This window comes from Schistocerca cancellata, chromosome 2 (genome assembly GCF_023864275.1).
Source record: "Schistocerca cancellata isolate TAMUIC-IGC-003103 chromosome 2, iqSchCanc2.1, whole genome shotgun sequence".
Taxonomy (NCBI): domain Eukaryota; kingdom Metazoa; phylum Arthropoda; class Insecta; order Orthoptera; family Acrididae; genus Schistocerca; species Schistocerca cancellata.
Genome location: NC_064627.1, coordinates 228,096,947 through 228,120,602, shown reverse-complemented (window position 1 = coordinate 228,120,602; position 23,656 = coordinate 228,096,947). Strand labels below are relative to the sequence as shown.

Sequence of the window (23,656 nt, the reverse complement as noted above, 5' to 3'; positions counted from 1 at the left end):
TGTATTTACCTTAATAATCATAATATATATAGCAGTTCATGCCATCCAGTCTTACAAATTTCAAATCTCTGCCATTTCTCTCCCCACATCCACCACTGCTGGCGGCTCACCTCCAACTGCGCAACGCTACGCGCTGTTCACATCCAGCTGCCGCTGCCCAACACTACAATGGTAGACAACAATGCAAACTAGTCACAGACTGCACACAGCACAGCCAGTGATTTCCATACAGAGCGCTACGTAACGTTGCCAATAAGAAATCATAAACAGCCTACTTACATAAAGAAAACATAAACAGCCTACTTACAAAATGTAATGTATTGCGAATACATAGAAAGAAGGATCCTTTATTGTATGATTATATGATAGCGGAACAAACACTGGGAGCAGTTACTTCTGTAAAATATCTGGGAGTATGCGTGCGGAATGATTTGAAGTGGAATGACCATATAAAATTAATTGTTGGTAAGGCGGGTACCAGGTTGAGATTCATTGGGAGAGTCCTTAGAAAATGTAGTCCATCAACAAGGGAGGTGACTTACAAAACACTCGTTCGATCTATACTTGAGTATTGCTCATCAGTGTGGGATCCGTACCAGATCGGGTTGACGGAGGAGATAGAGAAGATCCAAAGAAGAGCGGCGCGTTTCGTCACAGGATTATTTGGTAACCGTGATAGCGTTACGGAGATGTTTAGCAAACTCAAGTGGCAGACTCTGCAAGATAGGCGCTCTGCATCGCGGTGTAGCTTGCTCGCAAGGTTTCGAGAGGGTGCGTTTTTGGATGAGGTATCGAATATATTGCTTCCCCCTACTTATACGTCCCGAGGAGATCACGAATGTAAAATTAGAGAGATTCGAGCGCGCACGGAGGCTTTCAGACAGTCGTTCTTCCCGCGAACCATACGCCACTGGAACAGAAAAGGGAGGTAATGACAGTGGCACGTAAAGTGCCCTCCGCCACACACCGTTGGGTGGCTTGCGGAGTGTAAATGTAGAATGTAGATGTGGACTAAATATGGTATGTGTCAAATTCTACCATTTGGGTTCCTCTTATTTCATTCCCCCCGTCCACAATCTCTTACTATTTTTCTTATTTGAGTAATTTCTTTTCCCTCACCATACAGTCTTTCAATCTCTTCAGAGCGGTCGAAGGCGCTGCAGTCATGGACTGTGCGGGGGTGTGTGTGCTTGTCCTTAGGATAATTTAGATTAAGTAGCGTGTAACCTTAGGGACTGATGACCTTAGCAGTTAAGTCCCATAAGATTTCACACACATTTCAATCTCTTCGTCATCAGCAGAGCTAGTTGGCATATAACTTGTGTTACTGTAGTGGGTGTCGGCTTCGTGTCTTAATTTGGCTGCGATAACGCGTTCATTATGCTGTTCGTAGTACGAGGGTAATCCCAAAAGTAAGGTCTCCTTTTTTTATAAGTACGTAGACCTGTTTATTTCTACAATGGTTTACATCAGTTTACAGGTTGAACGTTTAGCTATTTTTCGACATAATCACCATTTCTGTCGATGCATTTTTGTAGACGCTGTGGCAGTTTTTGTATGCCCATGTCATACCAGCTCGCCTCCAAGTTGTTCAGAAAGTTATGAACCTCTCCTTTCACCTCGTCGTCGGAGCTTAATCGCTTTCTTTAACCTAGGGAACAGGTGATAGTCACTGGGTGCCACGCCAGGACTGTTGGGTGGGTGGGTGATTGTTCCACTGAAACTGTTGCAGGAGAGCAACGGTATGCAGAGCGATGTGTGGGCGAACGTTGTCATGGAGAATGTGTACGGCCTTGCTCAACATTCGTCTTCTCCGGTTCTGAATTTCCCGTTTGAGTTTTTTCAGTCTCACGATACCTGTCAGTGTTAATTGTGGTCCCAGCGATTCAGCTCCGACGACGAGGTGAAATAAGAGGTTCATAACTTTTTAAACAGCATGGCGTCGAGCTGGTATTGAATGGGCATATAAAACTTCCACAGCGTCTACAAAAATGCATCGACAGAAATGGTGATTATCTCGAAAAATAGCTAAACGTTCAAGCTGTAAACTGATGTAAACCGCTGTAGAAATAAACAGGTCTATGTACTTATAAAAAAATAGGAGACCTTACTTTTGGGCCGGCCGGAGTGGCCTAGCGGTTAAAGGCGCTACAGTCTGGAACCGCACGACCGCTACGGTCGCAGGTTCGAATCCTGCCTCGGGCATGGATGTGTGTGATGTCCTTAGGTTAGTTAGGTTTAAGTAGTTCTAAGTTCTAGGGGACTTATGACCACAGCAGTTGAGTCCCATAGTGCTCAGAGAGCCTTACTTTTGGGATTACCCTCATATTTTACTGCATTAATATTTTCTTATTCATTGTCAGTCGTATTCCTGCATTACTCCTATTTGATTTTGTATTTATATCCCTGTACTCATCTGATCAAGAGTCCTGTTCTTCCTGCCACCGCAACTTCACATTTTCCGGTAACATCTAACTTCATGCCCCCGAGAAAAGAAACGGGTGTAGTTTCTCCTTGTTTTCAGCCTTTGGCAGTGCCAGCACAGCAGTGCCATGTTGGTTAACGTTACAAGGCCAGACCAGTTAATAACTCAAGACTCCCGTGACTACTATAATGGAGTGGTGGTCGCTGTTCACCAGCCTTTGCGCCAATGTCCTAAATACAGCTCCAAACATCTGCGCAGAGTCCCACGAAACGAGGGCATGCGACACTGTTGATGGTAATCCGTCCGTCGGGTGGGGGCCAACGGCACCGACCGGCCGCCGAGTCATCCTCAGCACGCTGGCGTCAACGTTAAACTCGGCGGCCTCGTTGGTGTTTCTAATCTTCTCCTCCCTTCTTTGTTGTTGCTACTGTCAACTATAGTAAGGTCTTTTCAGAAGGTTCGATAGGAGTAAGATTTACAATAAACTTTTTACTGTGTGGCTGATCCCAGCGAAGGTTCGAATCCTCCCTCGGGGATGGGTGTGTGTGTTTGTCCTTAGGATAATTTAGGTTAAGTAGTGTGTAAGCTTAGGGACTGATGACCTTAGCAGTTAAGTCCCATAAGATTTCATACACATTTTTTGAAACTTTTTACTGATCTTTTCTCGCACAATTGGTTCGAGTCCCTCATGTCTGGAGGTCTGATTCTTAAAGCTGAAAGTCTCGCAATTGAGGTTTCTCATGGTTCAATTGATCTAAATAATATTGAAGAATGTCGTTGCAGAAGTTTATCTTTTGAATTTTCATTTTAACAAAGCCGAAATTACATTGTAAATAGTCTTCACGGGTTTGCCGCCGGATCACGTTGTGCAAATTCCACAATATTTCCTCGGAGCAACTGTCCGACATCTCCAAGTGGTTCAACCTTGCTGGTGGCTAAGTACGACTGACGGTATACGCACGTCGACGCCCCCTGTCTAGGATACGCGTGCGAGGAATGCGCAGCCGCGGAAATCGCGCATGCTCAGTGGTTTGCAGATAGATGGTGCCACATTCAAACTCCCTCTGCCGAAAATCGCAGAGCGGCTCTCCTGCGCGTGCGCTGTACGCTGCGTTTGCACAACAGTGCGGCCAGACGTTACTCACCAACGGCCGTACTAGACCCATGTCATGATGGGCCTGTTACCTAAGAACCTTTATTTTAGCGTCGTGATTTAATAGAAGACAAGGCAGGGTTCCAGGCTCAGTTGAAATCCCGTATCCTTGTTGATGAGATTCTTCGCTAACAGGCCAGTCATAACATTGGCCTAGTGCGACCGTTGGTGAGTAACGTCTGGCCGCACTGTTGGCAAACGCAGCGTACAGCGCAGGAGAGCCGCTCTGCGATTTTCGGCAGAGGGAGTTTGAATGTGGCCCACACTATCTGCAAATCATTGCGCATGCGAGATTTCCGCGGCTGCGCATTCCTCGCACGCGTATCCTAGACAGGGGGCGTCGACGAGCGGATACCGTCAGTCGTACTTAGCCACCAGCAAGGTTGAAGAACCACCTGAAGATGTCGGACATTTGCTCCGAGGAAACATTGTAGAATTTGCACAACATGATCCGGCGGCAAACCCGTGAAGACTATTTACAACACATCCGCCGGGAAAGCTTGAAGAGTCACGACCGAAATTACATTGTTCGTCCAAAACAAAAATAGGTCCGATCACATCAGAGGCATGCTTACAACTACTTCACTCTGCGGTAATAATATATTCCAGAGGATTTACAATCTATCTTTAAAAAAAAATTAAGTGTGCATTCAGAGCTAGTAAATATCGATTCTAACAAAGAAAATAAAGTAGTTCCCTTTCATAGATTTTAGCTTGAAATATAACATACTGTACATAAAATTATATGGAGTTTTTCAGAAAAGCAGCTTAGATAACATTGACCTGTCCAAGTTCGAAAAATATTTCTGATGTCGACTACTACTGTTGACGAAAAGTAATGCTAGAGTATGATGTCCGTTTACATGTTCCTTTCCCTCATCTCCATCACGAATACTAGACCGCACTAAAAACGAACCATTAGTCATCTATACTTAACACATGTACTAACAAACACCACTCCCATTCTCCGCGAAGGAAAGGTGCCTGCGGAGGCGGAGGATAGGTTAAACTGTTGTAATTAGGCGCCTGAACGTGCCCTAGGAGTCTCCCAAGCATTCATGCTGTACGACTTCACTACTGGAAAGAGTGCCGCCCCTCTTCAGGAACCACATGTTTGTCTGGCCTCTCAATAGATACCCATCAGTCGCGGTTGCATCTAATGTACGACTACAATGGCTCTGAGCACTATGGGACTTAACTTCTAAAGCCATCAGTCCCCTAGAGCTTAGAATTACTTAAACCTAACTAACCCAAGGACATCACACACATCCATGCCCGAGGCAAGATTCGAACATGCGACCGTAGCGGTCGCACGGTTCCAGACTGTAGCGTCTAGAACCGCTCGGCCACCCAGGCCGGCCTAATGTACGACTATCTGTGTCGCTGAGGCGCCTAAGTGACTTGCATTGGTGTGTTCTTGTCTTTTCCTGAGCTTTATTGTGCTTCCTTCTTTCGTTGATCAGTTGAAGTGTTTCTTCTGTTATTCAAGATATATTCGCAGTTACCTTCCGTATACCTAATTTTGTCTGTCTAAATTCTGTGACTGCGCTTTTCAAATATGTCCATTTCTCTTCAACTGTACTGCCTTAGACTACTTCAAACGCACCTCATCATTCTGCAGTACTTCAGTATCCCACTTCTTTTCACCTTGAATCTTCCAGGCGGTTTATCATTACTAAATTGTGTTCCGAGTATCTATCTGCTCCTGGGCACACATTACAACCCAAAAAATCTGATTTCTTAGTCTCTCTCTGACCATTACGTAATTCATCTGTGATCATCCTGTGTTTTCAGGCTGAGAGATAAAGAGGTGAAATCGTCACCGGTGTCTACGAACAGTATGACAGCAAAGTGACAGTTGGTGATCATGTGGTGGTTTTGTGCTTGGACCCCCAGGAGATGGGTTATCACTGGCTGAGGTATGGAAAAACACGGCCGTTATGAACCATACGAGCTGCCTATTCGTGAAGAGATATCGACTCTCGGACAGACTTTAAAGATGGCGGAGTGGCATTTCATATCGCACAGGATAATTATGACATTTCATAAATGAATAAAGATTTACAGGCAAAAGGTCAAATTAAAGATAAAATTGAGACGGAATTGCTGGTTATCGGAGCTCTCTAATGCGGCTAACGATTCCAGAGCTACAGCTAATCAGAAAACGTAGTTCACTGCCACACTTGAAATTAATTAACTCTGTTGACAAAACTGATGTGCCACTCGACAAAGTGCCAACAGATAGACGTCGGAGAGAACTGTCTACAAATATCTTCACCTAAATCATTTCACATGTTTGTTTAGCCGGCAGGAGGATGTCACTAATTACAATGTTTGATTAATCACTTTTGGCAAGTTACATAACTAACAAAATGTTACACACAGCAGAAATGACTAGTATTGAGACCTAGCTATCAGAATAAATGTTTTGACCAGACGAAACTACTTTGGTCCAGCCATAACTTGTGGGTTCTTAGACTGCTCTGGAAGAAGGCTCATCAAACTAAAACACATGAAATATTAGTTCACTTTTTTACATACACAAATAACAGATTTGCGTAACTTTGACAAATTTCTTTGCCACAGGACTGTTGAATAATTTGCAACTGTCATTGATTAGCAAAGAATCACTTAACGCACTTACTAAATGCCACTGACCAGCAAAACATCACTTGCTGCACTTTTCAAGAAAACATTCTCGTGCAGTAGGAAAAAAAACATTTACAACAGTTCAAATTCATCTGAAACTTCTACTACTCGTTGGTCCAACACGATGATGTTGACTGCTGTAGCTGAGGTGCTCGAACTGGGCTGAGTTCTTGCATGCTCGACACTACATTGACCTCAGTGTGAGAGCGCTTCTATGCTGAGAGTGGAGGTGTGGTATTCAGGAGCGCCTCCCACACGTCGTTGCGGATTGTACCGAGCCCTCGCTAATGTCTGTGATATCGCTCCTTGTTGACAACTTTAGTGTAGCACTGCGATCTTTGTTGTGGTCTTCAGTCCACAGACTGGTTTGATGCAGCTCTCCATGCTACTCTATCCTGTGCAAGTTTCTTCACCTCCAAGTACCTACTGCAACCTATATCCTTCTAAATCTGCTTAGTGTATTCATCTCTTGGTCTCCCTCTACGATCCCCCCCCCCCCCCACTGCCCTCCAGTACTAAATTGGTGATTCCTTGATGCCTTAGAACATGTCCAACCAACCGATCCCTTCTTCTAGTCATGTTGTGCCACAAATCCCTCTTCTCCCCAATTGTATTCAGTACCTGCTCATTAGTTATGTCATCTACCCATCGAATTTTCAGCATTCTTCGGCACCACCACATTTCGAAAGCTACCATTCTCTTCTTGTCTAAACTATTTATCATCCATGTTTCACTTCCATATTGAGTATACTTTTATTTAAGATCAAAATAAGATGACGCTAAATGGGTATTATTAATATCCTCAGTTACATTAGAACCAGTAGTGCTACGTTCATAATTGAAAAAAAATTGTTATTTTTTCACAGGTGAAACACCCTATTCGTACTGTCAGCATAACATTTAGATATATTGTTCCCGTTCAAAGATTCATACTACATGCAAATGCTATGAATAGTGAAAACTAATGGAATGTTTAACTTAGAAATACAGTTTTTAATGTCAGTTTGTTCAGAAATTAACTGTGTATATCATGGTGCGATTACTTTGTAAATATCACGTGTTGTTCAAAAGATATGAACTTTTCGAGTCTGGTGAATCGGTACAGTGGCGGCTGGGGAGTCATGGGGGCGGTAAGGGATATAAATCCCGAGACGTGAATGTCGGGAGGACACACCTGTGACTGCGTGGGCGGCAGTTTAGCCGCAATGATAGTTTGTCATGAGAAGTGCTAAAGTCAGGATTTGAACTTTCGTAGGTACTTGGTGTTTAGCACGTTATGAGCATCTCGCGATACTTCGACTTTCGAAGCGTCTTTAGGGTGGGAGCGATACTGTAAGAGTCGTTGGGACTTATAATAATCAACCGGTGCTTGAGTTGAAACTTCTTTATTTAAATGTATGTGTCTGTACTTACATTGCTGAATGACTGAGAAGATGAAACTTCTACGTCATTTGATTCTGAAACAGCGGAGTAAAAGTGAACGTACTGAGCCTACTTTCTCGTATCATATCAACACTGAACCACAATATTCTAGCGCAACGCAATCTGTCCGCTCAAAGAAAAAAAAATTACAACCTGACTTCAAATAATTAATTCAAAAGAATGGCCCTGACTAAAAGAAATCTTAACAATAACCAATACATTTCATTAAGCACCTACCTCATAAAAATCTTCATTACGCGAACCACTACAATACAGCGAGTGTCAGTACTGCCAGATAAATGAAAGATTCTAACTACTAAAGCCACTAACTACTCATAGGCATGTGGTTAGCAAAGGAAAGTTTTTGTTGCAAACCAAATAATATATTTTTACCTTAATACTGTGACATCCAGTTCAAACATGAATATAAATCGTCATTGACATCTAGTACAAAGGTATATAATCATGAATAATATTCAATCTCCAAGTCGAACATGTACAGATCGTTAGTCTACGCTAATACTTCAGACCTCTACCCTCCATCAATGCTAACTTCTCACATCTAACATCCATCACTGCTGGCTGTACACCTCCAACTGCCCAACAGTACTTCCATCACTGCTGCCGACTAACTTCCAACTAGACATGGCCACTGTTTCTATGTTTCGATACAGTGTATCGATACGTGGAACTGTTTCAGTGTTTCGGAACGGCTGTGGTTCACTGTTTCGAAACAGTGGTGTTTCATTCCGCCCCTGTCTCGGATAACCGGGCCAGATTCGATCTCGAGCCAGACACAGAAACTGTACCATTGTTTCAAAATAAGGCTGTTTCAGTCCACCTGTGCTTGGAACGGACTAATTGTATCGAAACAGTGATGTTTCATTCCGCTCTGTGTTGGATGAGATTCGGGCTCGGCACAGGTACTGAAAAACAACATACCACTTCATGAAACACTTTCAAGAGTTTCGAAATCGTTTTGACAAGCTATAGCATGAAGCTTAAGATATCCGAAAATAAAGCTTCGTTTCTAGGTGACTGTCCTATTCCGAAATGGCGTAACATCTGCTTTATAAACACTAACCAAACAATAGAACTACGCATACTATTTACATCCAAAATAATAAATTTGTGAAAATCATTCAGTTAAATTATGATTCTCTGTTCAAGTACAGTAATCATATTAAGAAACGCAAGTAAGCCTACAACATTTTGAATAAAAAAGGCGTAGAGTGACAGTTATTAGACATATACATAAATTTGATGTAGGTATAATTGCAAGCAATCTGTTTGACATATCACTGATGGTGTAATGGTGAACGGGAAGGGCTGGGAAGCATGGTGAATTTATAGTAACGGTCCGAAACACCTTGAAAGACAAAATTTTTTTCTCTTATATTTTGGTATTTATTCGAATTATTTGGCGTTATTTGTGAGTCTATAGTCACTGTGCCTATTATCCACAATGATTTCCTTTGTGTGCATGGAAATTAGCAGGATGGGTATATTACCCATACTAACGGAATGTAGGAATCCCAGTAGCATATCCGTTGTTTTCTGCAGCTTGCTCCCACATCCAGTTCCGTTCGTGGTGGTTTTTCTGTCTTCAGCTATGACTTTCCTCAGCCAACTGAAAAGTATGAAAGTCACACGGCACAAAAGCAGCGCATTTGCTGCAGGAAATACGAAACTGCCAAGACGCCTAAGTGATAGTTTCATACACTCCTGGAAATTGAAATAAGAACACCGTGAATTCATTGTCCCAGGAAGGGGAAACTTTATTGACACATTCCTGGGGTCAGATACATCACATGATCACACTGACAGAACCACAATCACATAGACACAGGCAACTGAGCATGCACAATGTCGCCACTAGTACAGTGTATATCCACCTTTCGCAGCAATGCAGGCTGCTATTCTCCCATGGAGACGATCGTAGAGATGCTGGATGTAGTCCTGTGGAACGGCTTGCCATGCCATTTCCACCTGGCGCCTCAGTTGGACCAGCGTTCGTGCTGGACGTGCAGACCGCTTGAGACGACGCTTCATCCAGTCCCAAACATGCTCAATGGGGGACAGATCCGGAGATCTTGCTGGCCAGGGTAGTTGACTTACACCTTCTAGAGCACGATGGGTGGCACGGGATACATGCGGACGTGCATTGTCCTGTTGGAACAGCAAGTTCCCTTGCCGGTCTAGGAATGGTAGAACGATGGGTTCGATGACGGTTTGGATGTACCGTGCACTATTCAGTGTCCCCTCGACGATCACCAGTGGTGTACGGCCAGTGTAGGAGATCGCTCCCCACACCATGATGCCGGGTGTTGGCCCTGTGTGCCTCGGTCGTATGCAGTCCTGATTGTGGCGCTCACCTGCACGGCGCCAAACACGCATACGACCACCAAGGCAGAAGCGACTCTCATCGCTGAAGACGACACATCTCCATTCATCCCTCCATTCACGCCTGTCGCGACACCACTGGAGGCGGGCTGCACGATGTTGGGACGTGAGCAGAAGACGGCCTAACGGTGTGCGGGACCGTAGCCCAGCTTCATGGAGACGGTTGCGAATGGTCCTCGCCGATACCCCAGGAGCAACAGTGTCCCTAATTTGCTGGGAAGTGCTGGTGCGGTCCCCTACGGCACTGCGTAGGATCCTACGGTCTTGGCGTGCATCCGTGCGTCGCTGCGGTCCGGTCCCAAGTCGACGGGCACGTGCACCTTCCGCCGACCACTGGCGACAACATCGATGTACTGTGGAGACCTCACGCCCCACGTGTTGAGCAATTCGGCGGTACGTCCACCCGGCCTCCCGCATGCCCACTATATGCCCTCGCTCAAAGTCCGTCAACTGCACATACGGTTCACGTCCGCACTGTCGCGGCATGCTACCAGTGTTAAAGACTGCGATGGAGCTCCGTATGCCACGGCAAACTGGCTGACACTGACGGCGGCGGTGCACAAATGCTGCGCAGCTAGCGCCATTCGACGGCCAACACCGCGGTTCCTGGTGCGTCCGCTGTGCCGTGCGTGTGATCATTGCTTGTACAGCCCTCTCGCAGTGTCCGGAGCAAGTATGGTGGGTCTGACACACCGGTGTCAATGTGTTCTTTTTTCCATTTCCAGGAGTGTACTTTCTGCGATATGATTAGCGCTCTCGCACCTCATTTGTGTTTATATGGACATACTTATACTGTAGACATTCAGGATGATAAAATGTGTAGGTTTATTAGATTACAAAACACAAACTGTTTCGAAATACCTTATCGAAACATTACATTGTACTGTATCATTTGTTTCGAAACAGTTACGTGTTTGAGTTTGCCCATCTCTACTTCCAATTGCCCAACACTTCTGGCGATTAACTTCCAACGAGTCCAACCAGCCACAGAGTCTCTTACAAAGAAAGCGCAGTCAGAGATCCAATGCAAAGCGCTACACAGCGCTGCCAACACAGAAGCAGCCCACTTACTCAGTTTATTTAATCTGACTTGGATATAGCATCAGCCAGTCAGTTAAGCCTGATTCGTTTTTCTTACTAATATGTTTGACGAGAGCATAAGCAGTTCTCATCTTTTGAATTAATTTATTAAACTCTTCTCATTATTTAAATTAATTTTATTACTCACGTTTATGCCTAACACTCCATTTACTAAAGTTCTTCTAGACACAGGTGTTCATTTTGTGTACACTGCACTTCACTGACTCAGAATGTGTTTTCCTTTTTACAAAATGTTTACAAAATATTGTTGATGCTCCTCTCTCTGCTATCGTGACAAGGGAAGCCGCAACAATCGTCGTCATGCTGACAGTCCATAGTGCTCCACTCCTCATCGCCCTGTCCGTGTGGATACTCGTATTATTGCAAAGAAGACTCAGGTTACGTGATGTGGCTACACCCAATATGGCCTTGTGAACTACACAATAAGATGGCAAAAGTCATGGGATACCTTCCAATATCAGGTCGGCCCTCCTTTTGTCCGGTGTAGTGCATCAAATCGACGTGCCGTGGACTCAACAAGTCACTGGAAGTCACCTGCAGAAACACTGAGGCATGCTGCCTCTATAGCGGTCCGTAGCTGCTAAAGTGTAGCGATGCAGAATGTTGGGCGCGAACTGATCTCTCAACTATGTCCCATAAACGTTCCGTAGTATTTATGTTGGGCGATCTGAGTAGTCAAATCACTCACTCGAACTGTCCAGAATGGTCTTCACACCAATCCCAAACAATTGTGGCCCGGTGATATGACATCCTCGTTTCTACATATACTTCCATACTCCGCAAGCCACCTGACGGTGTGTGGCGTAGGGGAACATAAGGTCGATGAATGGCTGGAAATGGTGTCCATGTAGCCAAAAATAGCCTTTCCAGTTAATTATCGGTTCAATTGGACCAAAGAAACCAGTCCCTTCCACTACAAGCCACTATTGAGCCACCACCGGCTTTTACAGGGCCTTCTTCACAACTTGGGGCCATAAGTGGCTTCGTGGAATCTGCACCACACTCAGATTCTACTATTACCAACTGAAATCGTGTCTCATCCGACTAGGCCACAGTTTCCCAGTAGTCAAGGCTCAAACAAACATGGTCACGATCCCAGGAGAGGCACTGCAGGCGATGTCGTGCTGTAAGCAAAGGCACTCGCATCGCTCGTCTGCTGCCGCAGCCCTATAATGCAAAATTTCCTCGCACTATGCTAACGAGTACGTTCTTCATACGTCCCACCTTGACATCTGCGGTCATTTCACGCAGTGTTGTTTTTCTGTTAGCACTGACTTCTCTACGCAAACACCGCTGCTCTCCGTCGTTAAGCGAAGGCCGTCGGCCAATGCGTTGTCCGTAGTGATGTAATACCTGAAATTTTGTATTCCCGGTACATCCTTGACACTATGGATCTCGGAATACTGAATTCTGATTTTCGAAATGGAATGTCCTACGTATCTAGCTAAAACTAACATTCCGCTTTGAAATTCCCGTTGTGCGGCCATCATCAAATGGTTGAAATGGCTTTAAGCACTATGGGACTTAACATCTGAGGTTATCAGTCCCCTAGACATAGAACTACTTAAACCTAACTAACCTGAGGACATCACGCACATCCATGCCCTAGGCAGGATTCGAACCTGCGACCGTAGCAGCAGCGCGATTCTGGACTGAAGCGCCTAGAACCACTCGGTCACAGCGGCCGGCGGCCATCATCACGTGGGAAACTTTTTCGGATGAATCACCTGAGTACAACTGACACCTCCACTACGCACTGCTCTTTTGTACCTTGCGTATGCGGCGTCTTTTTAGGCTGGACATTTTAGTGTGTTGCAGAGTGGCTGGCTCATCCTCAGCCAGTCCAGACCATCTGCTCTATAGCTTCAATACCTTTCTCTACTTTTTCTTGTGGTATGCGTTTTCCCCTTTTTTGGTTGTTTCTTTCGTTTTCTCTTTCGGTGTGGTTCCTCATTCCTTTTAGCCCCTTTTACTCTCCCAAACTAAATTTAGATGATTTTCAGGAAAAAGAGACTGATGACCCTATAGTTTGGTCCCTTTATATCCCAAACCAACCAACCAACTACCGCCATCTGTATATGTAAACATAACTATCCCATGGCTTTCGTCGCCTCAGTGCATGTACCGGTTGTCTCTCCCCTGTGTCGTCAGGCACAGTTTCTCTGGTCTTTCAGCAGGTATTTCTAATCTCGTTCTTGCAATGGGTAGCTGGAGAGCCTAAACAAATATTGCTCATTCCGCCTCTCCAGTGTCAACAGAAAGCTCAACTTATTTCCGATCACAAATTTGTTTTTAAATACGAATTTTAGGTGTGCACTCGATAGAGCAACCCCAAATTCGTCATTTCCGCTATTCATTTTACTGGTATCTATCAACGAGAACAGTAAAATACGGAGAATAAACAACAAACCAGCAGCGACTTAGTAGCGCTGCATGCTTCGCGGTAGATGTCAGCGGGAGCAACGACTGTGCTGTCACTGCTGGTGTACTTACATTCTTCGAGTTTTACTGTCCTTGTTGATAGATATCGATAAAATAGATTTCGCGCTAGAGTAATCTGTGATCGGTCGAACGAGGGCATAGAATTCCGCTGAAAAATCATTTTGTTTGTAACGGGAAACAAACTGACCCTTCCCTCAACGGTGGGCGTCGCTTGAAAGACGTGATGGACAGCATTTGTTTGGGCTGACTCCAGTTACACAATGCAAAAACTAAATTAGAAATATCTGCTGAAACACCAGAGACAATGCGCCTGACGACTCTTGGGAAGGACACCCTGTATAGAGCCATTGCAAATTACGATTACGAGACGCCGGAACACTGGGGGAGGGGGCACAAAATTTGTTAATCTACAGTGTCGATCGTTCTATGGCCTTATACTAGACCAGGAAAATTCTTTGTAAATGCGCGACTTATGGTACCTTAGGACGTAATACAGCGCAAATAATCAAGCTTTTGTATCTCGATATTAATGGGACCGGAATTCAGTTCCTGCATAAGAACATGAAAGCTATTCTTTCATGGAAGTTTTCACCTGTCTTCCGTCTCCCGTTCACCTTAAGTCATTACTTGTTCCTTGCTTGGCAACTAAATGTCACTTTAGAAAAACGATACCAGAAGCTAATGGACTGTAATTTGTTGCAGATTAGCGACGAACTTTGTCCCGTAAGAACCGTTCTGTTTCTGCCACTGTATAGCCTTCTACTTGTACATGGATACTCTGCAAATCACATTTAAGTGCCTGGCAGACGGTTCAACGAACCACCTTCACAATTCTCCATTATTCCAATCTCGTATAGCGCGCGGAAAGAATGAACACCTATATCTTCCCGTACGAGCTCTGATTTCCCTTATTTTATCTTGGTGATCGATCCTCCCTGTGTAAGTCGGTGTCAACAAAATATTTTCGCATTCGGAGGAGAAAGTTGGTGATTTGAAATTTCGTGAGAAGATTCCGTCGCAACGAAAAACGCCTTTCTTTTAATGATTTCCAGCCCAAATCCTGTATCATTTCTGTGACACTCTGTCCCATATTTCGAGATAATACAAAGCGTGCTGCCTTTCTTTGAACTTTTTCGATGTATTCCGTCAGTCCTATCTGGTAAGGATCCCACACCGCGCAGCAGTATTCTAAAAGAGGACGGACAAGCGTAGTGTAGGCAGTCTCCTTGGTAGATCTGTTACATTTTCTAAGTGTCCTGCCAATAAAACGCAGCTTTTGGTTAGCCTTCCCCACAGCATTTTCTATGTGTTCCTTCCAGTTTAAGTTGTTCGTAATTGTGAGAACTATGTATGGAACAACGAAATGGATAAAGATTCAGAAAGGGGTCCGGCAAGGCTGCATACTGTCAATCTGTATGCAGAACATGTTATGAGGAATGCGAGGCTAGATGAAGGAGAAACAGGAATTAAAATAGCTGGAATAAATGTACACAACCTCAGGTACGCGGATGATACGATCCCGTTGGCAGAAAGTGAAGAAGAATTGAGAACACTCTTACTGAAGGTGAAAGACGAAAGTGAAAAGGCCGGTCTTATGCTGAATGTGAAGAAAACGAAAATTATGGCAACTACACCTACCAATTCGTGGGATATAGCAGGAGAAACCATGGAGGTAGTGACCACATTGTTATCTCGGTTCCCAGATCTCTGCTGATGGCGGCTGCAGCCATGAAATCCGGAGACGCCTGTTGCTCGGTAGACAGGCGATGTCAAACCTTGACAAGGTTATAAGGTCCAGAGATATAACACTAGCAACAAAGATCCGTATTGTGAGGGCTATGGTATTTCCAGTTGTGATGTATGGATGTGAGACCAGGACCATTAGAAAGGCTGAACGGCGAAGAATTGACTCCTTCGAATTGTGGTGTTGGAGGAAACTTCTTAGAGTTCCATGGACTGCAAAGAGAACCAACAGATCAATATTGAAGCAAATAAAACTAGATTTCTCCCTGGAAGGAAGATTGAAGGAACTAGAAGAAGAGGACGTCAGAGGATGAGATGGATCGATGGCATCACAGAGAGCATAAGCAGTTCTCATCTTTTGAATTAATTTATTAAACTCTTCTCATGATTTAAATTTTTATTACTCACGTTTTTGCCTAACACTCCATTTACTAAAGTTCTTCTAGACACAGGTGTGGACCTGGAAAGTCTACGGGAGAAAGTGCAAGACAGGAAAAAGTGGCGTGATTTGGTTCATGGGGTCACGAAGAGTCTGAACCGACTAAACGAATAAAGAGAGAGAATTGTAATACCTAGGAATTTAGTTGAAGTTACGGCTTTTAGATTAGACTGACTTATAGCGCAGCCCAAGTTTAACGAGTTCCTTTTAGCACTCTTGTGGACGACCTAACACTTTTCGTTATTTAGGGTCAACTGCCACTTTTCGCACCATTCAGATATCTTTTCTAAATCGGTTTGCAGTTTATTTTGATCTACTGATGATTTTTTAGTCGATAAACGACAGCGTCATCTGCAAACAACCGAAGACGGCTGCTCGGATTGTCTCCAAAATCGTTTATATAGATAAGGAACAGCAAAGGTCCTTTTAACACTACCTTGGGGAACGCCAGATATCACTTCTGTTTTACTTGATGACTTTCCGTCAGTACTACGAAATGTGACCTCTCTGACTGGAAATCACAAATCCAGTCCCATAACTGAGACGATATTCCATAAGCACGCAATTTCACTATTAGCCGCTTGTGTGGTACACTGCCTTCTTGCTACTTGTTTTTGTATGCAAACAGAAAACGTTTGAAGTCATGTCAATATCAGACTTAATCGAACGCTCTGATTAAAGGTATTATAATAACGGGAAAGTCACTTTCTACTTTGAAGTGCAGTTAAAAGTAAGAATAACTTGGCTTGTTAAAAGATCTAAAACGTTGCTTACAGACAAACATCCGAATGACATTATTACATATTGTACTAACCTGACACGTTGATCAACGTACTTTCTGCTGTAACATCTACAGTGTTTGTAAGCTCTGAGGTCGAAGAAACAAGCATAAATCTTTTCATATTCTTTGCTATGTCGTGTACCTTCGAACTGTGACTCTGCTCTAACTAGTCAAAATCTGCGTATCTGGTATGTCCTTCGCGTATTTGACATATACTGAGTTCGCCTGTTTTTGGGCGATCTTCTGTTAAGGGATTGTACCTTGTTTTAGTGGTTTGATGCACACATTTCTGTTACTGTCCGGTATTCTTTAGTCATGTCTGTTGCTAAGTGTTTCGCTGCCCTTGGCGAGAACCAAAGAATAATCCCCCCCTCTTTTTTACTATCGTTGGTCTTCTCTACATCCTCTACCACCCCTGCACCAGCACCAACATCAAACGGCACAAATGGAAATCTCCTGCGATAGTTTTAATCTAAGGCGACCAGAGGTCCTCATTTTCTGGGGACAGTCCTCACTTTTCATGCTTTTCCCTCAATTCCTTCAATACCAACCGAGAACAACAAATGTCCTCAGTTTACTACGTTTCGTCTTCAGATTACGAAATTTCCCAAAATAACTGAAACAGGAAGAATGTGCTGAACATTTATTTCCGTTTTGTACTCAGTAGCGGCTGCTTTATTTGTGAGGTTTGTAGAGCCAATGTGTTTACTTCCGTTAAAGTAAGTGAAGACTTATAAGTAACTGTTCAGTATGATTTTGAAAACGATTCGGTGTTTTAATTTTTCCTCCTTTCCATTTTTTCTCCTTATTTGCTCAATCTTCTCGCTGTTTGATGTAATTTAACGTTTTCCGCCCTTTGATGTCCCTAAAATTTTGCCGCCCTAGGCGGTCGCCTAGTCTTGCCTAAAGGTAGAAACAGCTCTGTGTTTAGTGTAGGTTACGGAGTGCTTGTTGCTCGCGTATTTGACCTTCTTAAGGCTGATGGATTCCTAAACACTTGGTTTCTTACATCTCGAAATCTTAACGGCCTATTAAACTGCGCCATTGTTCTCTTTCTTCGTTACGCTGTTCGAAAAGGCACACTAAAGAATTATGGGAGATCGTGGCTGTGCTGGAAGTTTCCGACCGTATTCCAGGAATCGTCTTATCACTGGTTCATCCTCAGCCACGTCGTACAGATAGCAGGCTGGGAATTTGCTTGGTACGTAAGCTGTGCGCCGCTGCGCCATATTTAGAAGCCGCTGTAATTTCCCATGTGAGACTCTGCTGCTGTATCGCAGACAGAGCAGGCCGGTTGGAGGGAGGCCTTGTAAATCACCAGACCGCATTCAACGGAATTCACCTGTGTAATGGCACGGTGTGAGCTGTGTCGTAAAAATTAATGTGTAGCGTCCTGTTGACAAGGAGGCTATTAAAAAAATAGCCTAAACTTGAATGGTGGAACAAGGGTCAAGGGGGGGGGGGGGGGCATGTGGAAGGTAACTGCATAAGTCCTTTATAAGTTCTTTTCAACGAAACCATCCCGACATTTATCTCCAACCATGTAAATATAAATGAAAATTCGAAATGCTATCCCTGCGAATACGAGTCCTGCAAAAAGCTGTGGCTAGTATTCATCAGTCACATCAATATGCCGCCGCCTATGTTCAAGGTCAACGTGCAATAACCACTCACAGACGACAGGTGGCAGCACTGGTAGTGAAGTGTATGTAAAACGTGGCGGGGGAACGCGCAAAAAAGAGCAGCCATTGTCGTAATGCGGAAACGGAGCGATTTATCTGACGTCCAAAACGACATGGTCATTGACTTTTGGGCCAAGGATGGAAGCATTTCCGAAACTACTAAGTTTCCCGTAGTGGTTAAAGTACCGGGTGACCAAAATAAATTTGAAAACTTAATAAACCACGGAATAATGTAGATAGAGAGGTAAAAATTGACACACATGCTTGGAAGGACATGGGGATTTATTAGAACCACCCCACATTGCTAGACGCGTGAAAGATCTCTTGCGCGCGTCTTTGGTGATGATCGTGTGCTCAGCCGCCACTTTCGTCATGCTCGGCCTCCCAGGTCCCCAGACCTCAGTCTGTGCGGGTTATTGGCTTTGGGGTTACCTGAAGTCGCAAGTGTATCGTGATCGACCGACATCTCTAGGGATGCTGAAACACATCGGACGCCAATGCCTCACCATAACTCCGGACATGCTTTACAGTGCTGTTCACAACATTATTCCTCGATTACAGCTATTGTTGAGGAATGATGGTGGACATATTGAGCATTTCCTGTACAGAACATCATCTTTGCTTTGCCTCACTTTGTTATGCTAATTATTGCTATTCTGATCAGATGAAGCGCCATCTGTCGGAGATTTTTTGAACGTTTGTATTTTTTTGGTTCTAATAAAACCCCATGTCATTCCAAGCATGTGTGTCAATTTGTACCTCTCTATCTACATTATTCCGTGATTTATTCAGTCTTCAAATTTATACTGACTTTTTGATCACCCTGTATATAGCGTATAGCAAAATGACGCTATCCAAAACCGGCGCCAACTGTGGTGCACCATGGGCCACAGATGGACGAAAGATTGCTGCGGAGATGTGTACGGGCGAATAGACGTGCCCAAATGAACCACGGGGCTAAGAACGGTATGATGTATCATGTAATAAGATTCCTATGCATTAATGTGACAGTACGAGAGAGAGAGGGAGATGGAGAGGGACAGGGAGAGGGAGAGAGATATATATATATTCTTTATTACTCTGTGGCGTAGTGCACTTGTATAATTATTCTTAGATAGTTGAAACCTTCCCTTCTACATCTCTTTTGTTACGCAACCTTCCCTTCTACAATAACCTATGAAACCCTCCCTTACGATTTCTGTATCTTGCTTAAAAATAAGAAATGAAATCTTCCCTTTGAAATTAATTCTCTTTCTCAATAATAATAAATGCAACCTTTGCATACAAATTTAAATGCTGCTTATTAAAAGCGGTTTGCTGATTATTTCGACGAAACATAGCATGTGTCGTCGTCGTGGCCCTCAGTCGTTACCTGCAATAACCCCAAACTGCTCCTTACCTTTTTTACTGTTACTGGATCGCCATCTGACTGCTGCATCGAACTGCGACATGAATACACTTACTCTCTTTTACTATACTCTATTAGCTGCTGGTGGGCTGTCATAATAAGTGGCTGTATTTATTATCAAAGCTGACGTTATTCTTTAATTAATTTGACTGAAGTTACATAATTCATAGCTAAACTTTTTCTTGACAACAATAAAATTTTGCAAAGTTTTACGTTGATGGTTTTTGGGATGGATTGTAATCAGTAATGCAATATTGTTGGCAAAACTTAATTATATTCTCAAAACGATTCTTCAAATATTTACTGTTGGTAATGAAATGATTTTACAGACATTCAAATGGGACTTACTTTTTACAATAATCGTACAACTAGCATTGCGCAAACATACCTTCAATAGTCTTGAGTTTCTCAAAAAAATAATTCAATAATATTAGTTCCTCTTATGACAATAGTTAGCTGATGTCTCTTTAGATCCGTTTATAATCTCTTGCAAATCATAGCTGGTGGCTGGCAGGCACACTGCTCCTCTCAACCCCTCGCTTCAGATCTGCTACCGACTCGCTTCACATCTCGCTTACTACTCACTTCCTACGAACGCTAAAGTGCGGTCTCTCCTGCCAACAATGCTTTCTGGTGCAGACAATCCCTGCTACCATTACAAAATGTATCAATGCGCGGTCTTTACCGCTCTTTTCTTAAAATGTACGCATACGCGGTCTCTCCCACCCTTTTAAAATTTTTATCAATGTGCGGTCTCTCCCGTCAACAATACTTTGGTGCAGACATTCCCTGCTACCACAGTTATTTCCAGAATGACAAATATTAATTATTCCTACTTGATACTATTAATAAAATACATACATCTTTCATAAATTTTGGTTTGACAATAGACATATACACGTCTTACATAGTAAGCTCTTCTTGTTGTTAAGAGCCGGCCCAAGTGGCCGTGCGGTTAAAGGCGCTGCAGTCTGGAACCGCAAGACCGCTACGGTCGCAGGTTCGAATCCTGACTCGGGCATGGATGTTTGTGATGTCCTTAGGTTATTTAGGTTTAACTAGTTCTAAGTTCTAGGGGAGTAATGACCTCAGCAGTTGACTCCCATAGTGCTCAGAGCCATTTGAACCATTTGTTGTTAAGATTTAATTTGATGAGAAAGGAGACTGTTCTTTATCGTGTAGTACAAATCGACGCCATAGCGAGATTTTGAGGGAAATTTGTATATACATCTATATATATATATCATACAGAATCGCTAATTCACTTGCGAGAAGAATTTCATTGACACTAAAGTCAATAAAACTTCTTTCATTCCATAAAGTACCTGTTATTTCCACAAACGACTTATACTCAAGTGTGATCTGTTAATGAACACCAGCTCGAGAACTGCGACTGGAGCGTTCAGTTCTAATTAAACAATTTGATGCTTTCTGCGGAAAAGTGATTTCACGGATCTTCTAAGAACTGAAGGCAAATCTGATTGCTATGCAACGAATATTTCTCCGCAACTTTGATTAACACTTTCAGCTTCAATACAGCATCTGCAGTAACTGGAGCAGATCGCCATAACATACTAGTGTTGATCCACTGCGCCTTCCAGAATGACGAGATCACCCTGTGAATGCCAAAGAAACATTCCCCAGACCATAAAGTTCCTTCCTCCGCGCTGGACCCCAACGACGGTGAAAGCAGTTTCACCCATCGCTCTGTGTCTCACCAACGGTATATGTATTCACTATAACAGAATGAATACACAGACAATCACTCTTACATATAAAGCCACAACACAAGGTGGTGTGGAAAACATCTCAGTATGAAAGGCTCAGTATAGGCAAAATACATATAACAGTAAGTGAAGATAGCTGAGTGATTTTATAACGGTGTCTCCTCGACTACTGTTCAGCGAACGGTGCTGCGTATGGGCCGCCACAGTAGCTGCTGGTTCATGCGCCAATACTAGCTGCTATTCATCAGCGACGAAGACTGAAATTTGCACACCAGTACCGCTACCGGAAGTCCGCTGAGTGACGACAGGTGGCCTTTTCAGATGAATCAAGTTTCATGTTCGATTGGACAGAGGGCTATTGGTGTGAGCGGCGTGAAAGGTATGTAACCAAACATCCTGCAACAACCGTCGTTGGGGTCCAGCGCGGAGGAAGGAACTTTATGGTCTGGGGAATGTTTCTTTGGCATTCACAGGGTGATCTCGTCATTCTGGAAGGCGCAGTGGATCAACACTAATATGTCGATGGCCGCACGGGATTAGCCGAGCGGTCTAAGGCGCTGCAGTCATGGACTGTGCGGCTGATCCCGGCGGAGGTTCGAGTCCTCTCTCGGGCATGGCTGTGTGTGTTTGTCCTTAGGATAATTTAGGTTAAGTAGTGTGTAAGCTTAGGGGCTGATGACCTTATCAGTTAAGTCCCATAAGATTTCACACACATTTTGAACCATGTCCACCTCCACAAGCACTTTATTTTCCACAGCATGATAGCATATACCAGCAGAACAATTCAAGATGTCAAACAGCTTGCAGTGTACGTGCGTGGTTCGAAGTGCGCCAGGATGAGTTTATCGTACTCCCTGGCCATCAGTCCCCAGATTTAAACGCAGTCGAGGATCTGTGAGACCACCTCGACCGGGCCGTCCAAGCCGTGGTTCCTCAACTGAGAGACCTAGCGCAGCTGGCTACGGCACAAGGGTCTGCGTGACTCCACCTCCCTGTCGGTACTTTCCAGAACCTCACTGACACACTTCCTACACGTCTAGCAGCCGTCCATGCTGATAAAGGTGTTTTTTCAGTCTTTTGACAGGTGGTCACATTAAAGTGATAGGACAGTGTATTTTCACTTGTTCAACATGTACCGCAACGGCCTTGCCGCAGTGGATCCACCGGTTCCCGTCAGATCACCGAAGTTAAGCGCTGTCGGGCGTGGCCGGCACTTGGACGGGTGACCATCCGGGCCGCCATGCGCTGTTGCCATTTTTCGGGGTGCACTCAGCCTCGTGATGCCAATTGAGGAGCTACTCGACGAAAAGTAGAGGCTCCGGTCAAAGAAAACCATCATAACGGCGGGGAAAGCGGTGTGCTGACCACACGCCCCTCCTATCCGCACCCTCTGCTGAGGATGACACGGCGGTCGGATGGTCCCGATGGGCCACTTGTAGCCTGAAGACGGAGTGCAACATGCACCGGAAGTCTCTTCTGTTGGAGCATTGCTCCGCAACGTGTGATCCTTACCAGATAGGACTGACTGATTACATTGAAAAAGTTCCAATAATGGCAGCTGGCTTTGTACTATCGCGAAGCAGCGTGGAGAGTGTGACAGATATGATACGCGAGTTGAGGTGGCAGTCATTAAAACAATGGTGTTTTTCGAACCGGAGCGATTGTTAACGAAATTTAAAATACGAAATTACTCCTCCGAATAAGAAACTACTTTGTATCTTGTTGAGTCCTACCTACATATGGAGACATGGTCATCGCTATAAAATAAGAAGAATCAGAGCTCGTAGGCAAAGATTTGTGTGTTCATTTTTTTCTACGGGCTATTCAAGAGTGGAACACTTGAGAAATACAGTAGGCTGAAAATGGTTCTATGAACCCTCGAGTACTTAGAGTGAATTGCAGATTAGATGTGTAAATAGATTCTATGAATTCGAATGTAGCTGTTACGATAAAATATAACTAGGAATCGGTTTCCTCCTCCAAATGAGGCCTCAGAATACGAAATGTCAGAATGCATTGGTGAATAAAAGTATAGTGACTGAGAGTTGCTTGAATACTAGTACACTTTCAATGTTTTCTACGAGTTGTGTTAGGTTAGGAGTTTAATCGACTACTAACACGTTTCCCTTGTGCTACGTCTGCGGAAATGGATTACTGGAGACAAACTGCTGGAGTCTTAAGGTTAGACGTCACCAGAAATGAAGAAATCTCTCAAAGAATATAGTAATGGAAGAGGACATAATGGGAGGTTTAAAGACGTGCGATAGTCGTCACGGAAGCT

The 23,656-nt window shown here is 44.0% G+C and overlaps 1 pseudogene; it reads left to right on the top strand.

The window, feature by feature from the left end:
* The first annotated feature begins 22,511 nt into the window (after window positions 1-22,511).
* LOC126163526 (5S ribosomal RNA) lies at window positions 22,512-22,629 on the top strand (annotated as a pseudogene).
* The last annotated feature ends 1,027 nt before the right edge of the window (window positions 22,630-23,656 follow it).